This window comes from Somniosus microcephalus, unplaced genomic scaffold (genome assembly GCF_052327205.1).
Source record: "Somniosus microcephalus isolate GS21.2 unplaced genomic scaffold, FLI_Smic_1.0 unresolved_chr8, whole genome shotgun sequence".
NCBI classification, from domain to species: domain Eukaryota; kingdom Metazoa; phylum Chordata; class Chondrichthyes; order Squaliformes; family Somniosidae; genus Somniosus; species Somniosus microcephalus.
The window spans coordinates 10,258,203-10,268,975 of NW_028225186.1; positions in this window are offsets into that span (position 1 = coordinate 10,258,203).

The window sequence follows — 10,773 nt, forward strand, 5'->3', positions numbered from 1 at the left end:
CTCGGGCTTCTTGATGCCACACTCGGTGAAATGCTGCCTTGATGTCAAGGGCAGTCACTCTCACCTCCTCTCTGGAATTCAGCTCCTTTTGCCATGTTTGGACCAAGGCTGTTGTGACATCGGGAGCCGAGTGGTCTTTGCGGAACCCAAACTGTGCATCCATGAGCAGGTTATTGGTGAGTAAGTGCCGCACCTGGTCATTTTTCCACATTGTCGGATAAATGCCAGTTTTGTAGCTGCACTCGAACAGCTTGGCTTGAGGCGCAGCTAGTTCTGGAGCACACGTCTTCAGCACGAAAGCTGGAATGTTGTTGGGGCCCGCAGCCTTTGCTGTATCCAGCGCACTCAGCCGTTTCTGGATATCACGTGGAGTAAATCGGATTGGCTGAGGACTGGCTTTTGTTTTGTTGGGGACCTCAGGAGTAGGCCGATATGGATCACCCACTGGGCACTTCTGGCTGAAGATGGTTGCAAACGCTTCAGCCTTGTCTTTTGCACTCACGTGCTGGGCTCATCATCATTGAGGATGGGGATATTCATGGAGCCTCCTCATCTCGTTAGTTGTTTAATGGTCCACCACCATTCACGGCTGGATTTGCCAGGACTGCAGAGCTTTGAATGACCCATTGATTGTGCGATTGATTCGCCCTGTCTATAGAATGCTGCTTCCGCTTTTTAAAATGCAAGTAGTCCTGTGTTGCAGCTCCCCAGATTGGCCCATCATTTTTCGGTTGGCCTGGTGCTGTTCTTGACATGCTCTTCCACACTCTCCACTTGTCTGGGTGTGTGCTGCGCCAACAACACACAAGATGCTCGGCTCCATGCAGGACAAAGCAGCCCAATTGATTGGCACCCCATCCACCACCTTAAGCATTCAGTCCCTCCACCACTGGTGTACCGTGGCTGCAGTGTGTACCATCCACAAGATGCAATGCAGCAACTCGCCAAGGCTTCTTCGGCAGCATTTCACAAACCAGTGACCTCTTCAACCTAGAAGTACAAGGGCAGCAGGCGCCTGGGAACCCCACCACCTCCAAGTTCCCCTCCAATTCACACAACATTCTGACTTTGAAGTATATCGCGGATCCGTCATCGTCGCTGGGTCAAAATCCTGGAACTCCCTTCTGAACAGCGCTGTGGGAGTACCTTCACCGCAAGGACTGGAGTGGTTCGATAAGGCGGCTCATTGCCACCTTCTCAAGGGCAAATGGAGATGGGCAAAAATAAATGCGACGCCTACATCCCATATACGAATAAAGAAAACACTCCTAATTTAACCCACTTTGGGCCCCTGGCCTGATGGTAATGGTAGATTGAGGAATATGCCGGGCCATGACGTTACAGATTGTGGTTGAATACAATTCTTCTGCTGCTGATGGCCCACAGCGCCTCATGAATACCCAGTTTTGAGCTGCTAGATCTGTTCTCAATTTATCCCATTAAGCACAGTGTTAGTGTCACACAACACGATGGATGGTGTCCTCAGTGTGCAGACCGGCCTTCGTCTCCACAATAACTGCGGTGGTCACTGCTACAAACCTGTCATGGAGAGATGCATCCACAACAGGTAGATTGGTGAGGACAAGGAAAAGTAGGTTTTTCCCTCCTGTTGATCCTCACACCACCTGTTTCAGGCCCAGACTGGCAGCTATGTCCTTGAGGACTCGGACAGCTCGGTCAGTAGTGGTGCTACCGAACCACTCTTGGTGATGGACATTGAAGTCCCCCACCCAGAGTATATTCTGAGCAGTAGCCACTCACCGTGCTTCTTCCAATTGGTGTTCAACATGGGGGAGTATTGATTTTCAGCTGAGGAAGTGCGGTAGGCGGTAATCAGCAGGAGGTTTCCTTGCCCATGCTTGATCTGAAGCCCTGAGAGCTCATGGGGTCCGACGTCAATGTTGCGGACATCCAGAGCCCCTCCTACCCAAGAGTACACCACTGTGCCGCCAACACCGGTGGGTCTGCCCTGCTGATGGGATAGGTCATGCACAGCGATGGTGATGGAGGATTTTGGGACATTGGCTGAAAGCTGAAAATAATGATTCTGTGAGAATCACTATGTCACGCTGATGTTTGACTATTCTGTGGGACAGCTCTATCAATTTTGGCACAAGTCCCCAGATGCTGGTGAAGAAGAATTTGCAGTGTCGACTGGGCTGTGTGTGACGAGGACGATGCTGGAAGCTCCATCTGGTTTTATCCTTATTGTTTTCGTAGCAGTTTCTTACAACTGAGTGGCTTGTTAGTCCATTTCAGACGGCTACTAAAAGTGAGCCACATTGCTGTGGAGACCAACGTTTGGTCCCCCAATGTAAAGGAGACGCATTCAGAGCGGCGAATACGGGACACTAAATTTAAAAAAGTAAATGTTAATCACTAAGGAACTGCAGACATGTACCATGCACATTATACTACCAGGGGCCGTGTACAAGCCGGCACTCATACTGCGGAACCGCTAACAGGCACCATGTACATTAAACCACCAGGGGGCAGTCAATCGCATTTACTTGTACTGCAGAACTGCTAACCTCCTAGTTGGAACCGTGAGCAGTGAGGAGAACACAAAGAGTCTGCAAAGGGATATCGATAGAATAAGTGAGTGGGCAGGTAAGGTGGCAGATGGAGTAATGTAGGGAAATGAGAGTTTATTCACTTTGGTATGAAGACTAGAGAAGCAGAATATTTTTTAAATTGTGAGGAACTTTCAAATGTTGTTGCTCAGTGAGATTTGGGACTCCTCGTGAAAGGAGCACTGAAAGCTAGCATTCAGGTACAGAAAGCAATAAGGAAGGCAAATGGCGTGCTGGCCTTTATTGCAAGGGGGTTGTAATATAAGAATAAGGGCGTCTTGCTACAATTGTGCAGGGCCTTGGTGAGGCCACACCTGGAGAATTGTGCACAGTTTGGTTCTCCATATCTAAGGAAGGATATATTTGCCTTGGAGGCAGTGCAACGAAGGTTCACTAGATTGATTCCTGGGATGAGAGGGTTGTCCTATGATGAGAGATTGTGTAGAATGGGCCTATACTCTCTGGAGTTTAGAAGAATTAAAGGGATCTCATTGAAACATACAAGATTCTGAAGGGGAATGACAGCTTAGATGCTGAGAGGTCGTTTCTCTTGGCTGGAGTGTCTATAAATAGGTGACATAGTCTCAGGATAAGGGCGAGGCCACTAAGACTGTGATTAGGAGGATATTCATCAATCTGAGGGTTTTGAATCTTCGGAATTCTCTGCACCAGAGGCCTGTGGATGCTGATTCATTGAGTATATTCAAGGCTGAGATAGATAGATTTTTGGACTCTAGAGTAACCTAGGAGTATGGAAATCGGGCGGAAAAGTGGCATCGAGATCGATGATCAGCCATGATCTTAGGGAGTCGCGTGAAGGGCCCAATATCCACTCCTGCTCTTATTTCTTATGTTCTTATAACCTGTTACATCTCTAACTTTTTCCCATTTTGATGAAAGTTCATCGACCAGAAACGTTAACTTTTTATCATTAGCCACGGATGTTGCCTCACCTGCTGAGTATTTCCAGCATTTTCAGCTTATTATTTCAGATTGCTAGAATCCACAATATTTAGCTTTCTTATTAGACCAAATTATCAGCAATTGCTAGTGTGCGCCCTTGGAGGTTGCATGCTCATGATGCAAATTTGCAGGTCAGCAATACAAGTAACGGCAAGTGTGAGCGAACATGCAGGTCTAGGGTGCACGGTGCATGTTCACAGGACTGCATTGTAAGTAACGGCAATAGTGTACCCCCTGCTGGTCTTATGCGCATGGTGCACGTTAGCCGGTCTGCAGTATATGCAATGGCAGCGTGCGCCTCCTGCTGGTGGAACGTGCACGGTGCATGTTAGCAGTTCTGCGGTATAAGTAACGGAAAGAGTGCGCCTCCTGCTGGTCTAGAGTGCACGGTGCATGTTAACAAGACTGCATTATAAGTAACAGTAAGTGTGCGCCCTCTGCTGGTCTAATAAACACGGTGCACGTAAACCGTTCTGCAGTATAACTAACGGCGAGTGTGCGCCATCTGCTGGACTAAGGATCACGCTGCATGTTAGCAGGTCTGCAGTATAAGTAACGGCAAGAGTGCGCCCCCTGCTGGCCTAAGGTGCGCAGTGCATGTTAGCAGGTCTGCAGTATTGGTAATGGATAGTGTGCGCTTCCTGCCGGTCTAATGCACAAGGTGCATGTTAACAGGTCTGCCGTATAAGTAACGGTGAGTGTGCGCCCCCTGCTGATCTAATGCTCGTGGTGCACATTAGCCGGTCTACAGTAAAAGTAACGGCGAATGTGCGCCGCCTGCATTCATAAGGTGCACGGTGCATGTTAGCCGGTCTGCTGTATAAGTAATAGCAAGTTTGTGACCCTTGCTGGTTTAAGATGCACGGTGCACGTTAGTCGGTCTGCAGTATATGTGCGAATGCGAGAGCGCCCTCTGGGTGTTCATTGCAGAAAGTGTGATGCCATCAATCGTTAACGTGCTTGTGTTTGATATTTGTTTTTTTATAAAATGTTTATGAAGATATTAAGTTCCTGACACTGAAACAATTCAACTCAGGGGGAAAAAATGAGCAATTCTTAAAGCAGATAATTTATTCTATGGGCGGAATGAATGTTTAAGTGGGTTACCGAGTGATGGTGAAAACATTATTAACTTTTCTGCCATTCAGCAGAATTGTTATGAACTTTGAGGCTTTTCTCAATTTATAGACTGTATTTTAAGGGGTTCAGTAAAAATGCTCAGTGTTTATGACACCGGGGTTCTGTGTGAGGAGCTGCTGAGTTTAACAGGGTCATCACTGAATGCTGGAAGTTCTCTGACAGTCTCTGTCTCTCTGAATGCTGCGGGTGGTGTGGGCGGCGCAGGGTTGACTGACAGCTGAAGGCTGTTTCTGGTTCATTAAATGTAGAATCTTCCTTCCAAATGTTTTTTGATTGACTGCTGCAAACGACTTATTTGTCTCAGGTCACATTAAGTGAATCATTGTTTGATCATTCCGTGTCTGCTTTAAAGCTGTTTGCTGTCAGTCACGGAACATTCTGAATCTGCTTGACATGGGTTTACTGTCATTCTCGATCATTCTCTGTCTTCTTACAATGGGTTAGCTCTCAGTCCCGGATCATCCCGTGCCTGTTGAAAATTGGCGTGCTGTGAGTCACGGAACACAACCATATAATAAAGAGGAGCAGGAGTAGGTGATACGCTCCGTGCAGCCTGCACCGCCATTCAATACGATCATGGCTGAACTTATACATCAATGCCACTTTCCCGCCCTACCCCCTGTCCCATGCTTCCCTTAGTGCCCTAAAATCTATCGATGTCAGTCTTGAATATACTCATTGACTGAACATTCTCAGACCTCTGGGTTAGATAATTCTAACCATTCAAATCCCTCTGGGTGAAGAAATTTCTCCCCATCTCAGTCCCAAATGGCCGACCCCTTATCCTGAGACTCTGCCCCCTAGTTCTTGACTCTCCAATCAGGGCAAACAGCAGCTCAGCATCAACGCTGTCAAGCCCTTTAAGAATTATACACGTTTCAATGAGATCATCTCTCATTCTTCTAAACTCAAGTAAAAATAGGCACATTCTACTCAATTTCTCCTCATTTGGCAGCCCTCCCTTCCCAGAAATCAATCTAGTGAACATTCATTCCACCCCCTCCAGGGCAATTATATCCTTCCTTCGGTAAGGTTAACAAAAAGTGTACATAGTACTCCAGATGTGTTCTCAAAAAAGCCCTAAATAATTGCAGCATTACATCCTTACTCTCATACTGCAACCCCCTTGTTCTAAAGGCTAAAATCCCCTTTACGTTCCTAAATGCTTGCTGTAGCTGAATGTTACCGCCCTGTGATTCTTGCAGAAGGACATCCAAATACCTCTGAATCTGAAAACTCACTACTTTCTCACCATTATATAAAATCTTCTGTTTTTCCATTCTCCCTAGCAAAGTGGATAATTTCACACTTCCCCACATTATACTTCATCTGACAACTTCTTGCTCACTCACTTAACCAGTCTATATTCCTTTGCAGCCTACTGCGTTCTCCTCAAAGCATCCTTGCCCACTTGACTTTGTACCATCAGCAAACTTGGATATATTACACACGGCCCCTCGTCTACTTAATTGATATAGTTTGTAAATGGCTGAGGGTCAAGCACTGATCTTTCAGCACTCCACAAGTTGCAACCTGCCATTCCGAAAATCACCCATTTATTCCTGCTCTCTGCATTCTGTCCGTTAACCAATCCTCAATCCACGCTACTATATTACCCCCCAATCCAATGAGCACTAATCTTCTGTAACAACCTATCGTGTGGCACCTTATTGAACGCCTTCTGAAAAGCCAAATACACTACATCCACTGGTTCCCCCTTGTCTACCCTAATAGTTACACCCTCAAAAAATTCTGATTCCTTTGTGAAACACGATTTCTCTTTCACAAAACATTATTGTCTCCATCTAATATTTTCTCATTTTCCAAGTGCCCTCCTACCACGTCCTTAATAATGGATTCCAGCATTTCCCTACTAATGATGTCAGGCTAACTGGCCTAAAGGGGAGAAAGCAGGCACAGGGTACTTAAATTGGATGATCCGCCTTGATCTCATTGAATGGCGGAGCAGGCTCGAGGGGCCGAATGACCTGCTCCTGCTCCTATCTTCTATGCTTCTATGTTTCTGTGTTCTCTTTTTTCTCTCTCCCTCCTTTCCTGAACAGCGGGGTCACATTTGCTACCTTCCAGTCCACGGGGACCGTTCTAGAATCTAGTGGATTCAGGAGGATCAAACCCAATGCACGCACTCTCTGCAGCCACCTGTTATAAAACCAAAGGATGTAGGCCTACAAGTCCCGGGTTTTTGTCTGCTTTCTGTCACATTAATTTCTCCAGGACTTTTACTTTACTAATATTAATTACTTTAAGTTCCTCGATCTAATTCGACACTTGGTTCCACATAATTTGAGGTATGTTCTTTGTGTCGTCTACTGCAATGACAGATACAATATGGTTTGTTGTGTATGTACCTTTAAGGGAATAACTGGTCTTAGACTGCAGTACCGGCAGTGACCACTCCTGTATAAATGGCCCTAGCAGGCTTCCATAGTTTCAGTTTCAAGCTGCCTCTTGTTAAGTAAAGTACCTTTTAAACTGTTCTCCCGAAGTCCGTGTATTATTGAGGCGCGCACTTTAAAATGGCGACGAGTAAGTTCGAACTCACCTGCAGTGTGGCATCATCTCACGGGGATCTCGCCTGAAAGGAAGGTCCTGGAAGGTCGTAGTCTGACCAATGGGTGTCGACCGAGGGCAACCGCCCAAAGAATCCATCGGTGTTTGGAGAATTGCGGGAGAGACTGTGGTTCCAGCGAATCGTGCTGGTAACAGGACAGCGGAGAGAAACTAAACGGGGGGGAAGGAAAGCAAGATGCGCCGAAGCTACGGGTCGCCGTCATTACCCCGAAGAACCCTAGGAGCAGCATGGCAGTAAGGGGAAGAAACAAAAGCGCGGGAGGCGCCATTTTATCCCGTTGGGGAAGAAGCAAAAGCGCGGGAGGCGCCATTTTATTCCATTGGGGAAGAAGCAAAAGCGTGGGAGGCGCCATTTTAAATCGCCCAAGATGCCGAAAAGTGGCAGTATCACTGCTTTCGACAACAAGGTAGAAGACTGGACCACGTATGTGGAAAGAATTGAAGTGTACTGCAAGGCAAATGAGGTGGCTGGAGGTGGCTGATGGAAAGAGGGCGTCGGTATTATTAAATCTGATGGGTGCGAGTATGTATGGCCTATTGCTGAGAAAAGTTTTGAGGAGATTGTTCATATCTTACAGGAACATCTAAGCCCTACACCACTGCTGATAGCAGAAAGATTCAAGTTCCATAAAAGAAACCAGCACAAAGATGAGAGCAATGCTGACTATCTTACGGAACTACGCAAGTTATCAAAGCACTGCCAGTTCAGAGCAGGACTGGCAGACACCTTACGGGATAAGTTTGTCTGCGGGCTCCAGAGTGATTGAACCCAGAAACGACTACTTTCAAAAAAGGACCTGACGCCAGAACAGGCTTTTAGCGTGGCAGTATCCTACGAAGCAGCAGCACGGGGAGCTACAGAAATACAACAGAAACCACAAGAATACAGCGCTAACGAAATGGCGTATGAAGCTGAAAAGTGCTATCGCTGCGGCAGAACAACCCATGAGCAGAAGGACTGCTGGATTAAAGACAAAATATGCAGGCAATGCGGGAAAATGGGACATATAGCAAGAGTCTGCAAGTTGGGAAAGAAGACCAACACGACAAGAACTATTAAGGAACAGTACAGGAAAGTAAAGAAACTGACAGATAGTAGTTCAGAAGATCAGGAGAGTGGTATGGACTCCAGGAGCAGGCGACTAAGTTGTTTAAAGTTACACAACGTGATCGCAAAAGAAGATCACCGAACCATTTGGGTCACTCTCATGATAGCAGGGTCCCTAGTGAAGATGGAATTGGACACAGGATCACCCCTAACTGTCATGAATCGACGAGACTATGAGCGGCTATTCTCACACATACCCTTAAAGGACACGTCCATTGTATTGAAGACATACACGGGGCACAATGTCTACCCCAGAGGAAAAATAAGGGTGCCAGTTGAATATAACGGAAAGGAAACACAGAAACTATACATGTATAAACTACGAGATGGAGGACCACCATTATTGGGACGTGAATGGATCCGAAGACTACAATTGGATTGGCAATCCATTCTGGCACTAACTGTGACTGACACAAAAGATGATGATCTCGCACCTGGACGTATGTCACAAATTCTAACAAGGACTTGGGACTCTAAAAGGAGTAAAGGCAACCATAAAGATTGAGGATAACGCAACCCCAACATTTTTCAAGGCCAGACTTGTGCCATACGTGATACGCCCAGCTGTGGAAGCTGAACTGGAGAGTCTGGAGCATTCGGGGGTGCTGTCTAAGGTGGACTGGAGCGAGTGGGCCACACCCATCGTTCCTGTAATGAAGAAAGCATTGAGCAGCACGCCTGGGGTGCCAAGGAAGGTTCGCATCTGTGGAGACTTCAAGGTGACTGTGAACCCAGTCCTGCACACAGTACAGTATCCGCTTCCATGGATAGAAGATATTTTCGCCTCACTATCTGGAGGGAAACGTTTTACAAAGATTGACCTGGCTCAAGCGTATCTACAAATGGAGGTGGAAGAAGCATCTAGGAAATACCTCATGATAAAAACTCACAAAGGCCTTTACCAGTACAATCGACTGGTATTTGGGGTAGCATCAGCCCCGGCTATGTGCCAGAGGGCAATGGAACAAGTCCTGCAAGGGATCTCGGGGACCCAGTGTTATTTGGACGACATCCTGGTTACTGGCGAAAATGACAATGAACACCTTGCCAACCATGAGCAGGTGCTCACGAGATTGCAGGAATATGGGCTACGAGCCAACCGTCCCAAATGCGAGTTCTTCAGGAGACAAATCTCGTATTGTGGCCAAATGATTGATGAGCAAGGGTTGCATAAGTCGCCGGACAAGATTGAAGCTGCAGTCAAGGCTCCAGCACCAGAAAATGTTTCGCAACTGAGGTCGTTCCTCGGGTTGGTGAACTACTACCATAAGTTCTTGCCGAATTTATCTACAATTCTGCACCCACTGAACGCCCTCCTTCAAACTGGTGTAACATGGAAATGGAGTGATGAATTTAAGCGTGCCTTTCAGGAATGTAAATGCCAAATCACTTCAAAAGAAGTATTGGCCCACTACAACCCAACACTACCGATTCGGTTGGCATGTGATGCGTCACCCTTTGGCATTGGAGCGGTGCTGTCACACAAATTCCGTGACAGTTCAGAGAGGCCAATAGCCTTTGCATCGCGCTCGCTAACCTCAGCAGATCGTAACTACGCCTAGATTGACAGGGAGGCCCTCAGCCTGGTGTGGGGGGTGAAGAAGTTCAATCACTATCTGCACGGGCAGAAATTCACCCTACTGACTGATCATCAACACCTGGTCTCAATTTTTAACCCAAAGAAGGGCGTTCCGGTGATGACGGCGCAACGGCTGTAAAGATGGTCACTTTTTCTAGGGGCACATCAGTATGACATAGAGTACAAAGGTACGAAACAACATGGAAACGCTGATGGGCTGTCACGCCTACCGTTGCCTACGGCGGAAGAAGCACCTGCAGTGGACCCGGTGGAGATATTCCATGCGACCATAGCCGAATGTTTACCTGTTACAAACGCAAGTATTGAGAAGGAAACCCGAAATGACCCGAAACTCTCTCAGGTCTATGATTTGACGGTGAAGGGTTGGCCAGCATATGGCGACTCACTGTTGCCAGCATTCTCGCCAAGGAGGGAACAGCTGTCAGTGTGCCGGGGAACCTTGATGTGTGGATCCCGAGTGGTAATTCCACCCAAGTTGAGAGATAGATTACTCAATTAGCTTCATGAGGGTCATCTGGGAGGGGTAAAAATGAAGAGCCTAGCCAGGGCGTTTGTGTGGTGACCGGGAATCGATAAAGAAATCGAGGATATGACCAAGAGATGCACTAGATGCCAGAAGGTCCAAAACGCTCCACCACAGGCCCCGCTACATCCATGGGAGTGGCCCTCATCTCCATGGCAACGGGTACACATTGATTTCGCTGGTCCATTTATGGACTCAATGTTTCTAATCGCTGTGGACGCACATTCGAAATGGGCAGAGGTCATTAGAATGTCCTCCACCACCGCGGAGAAAA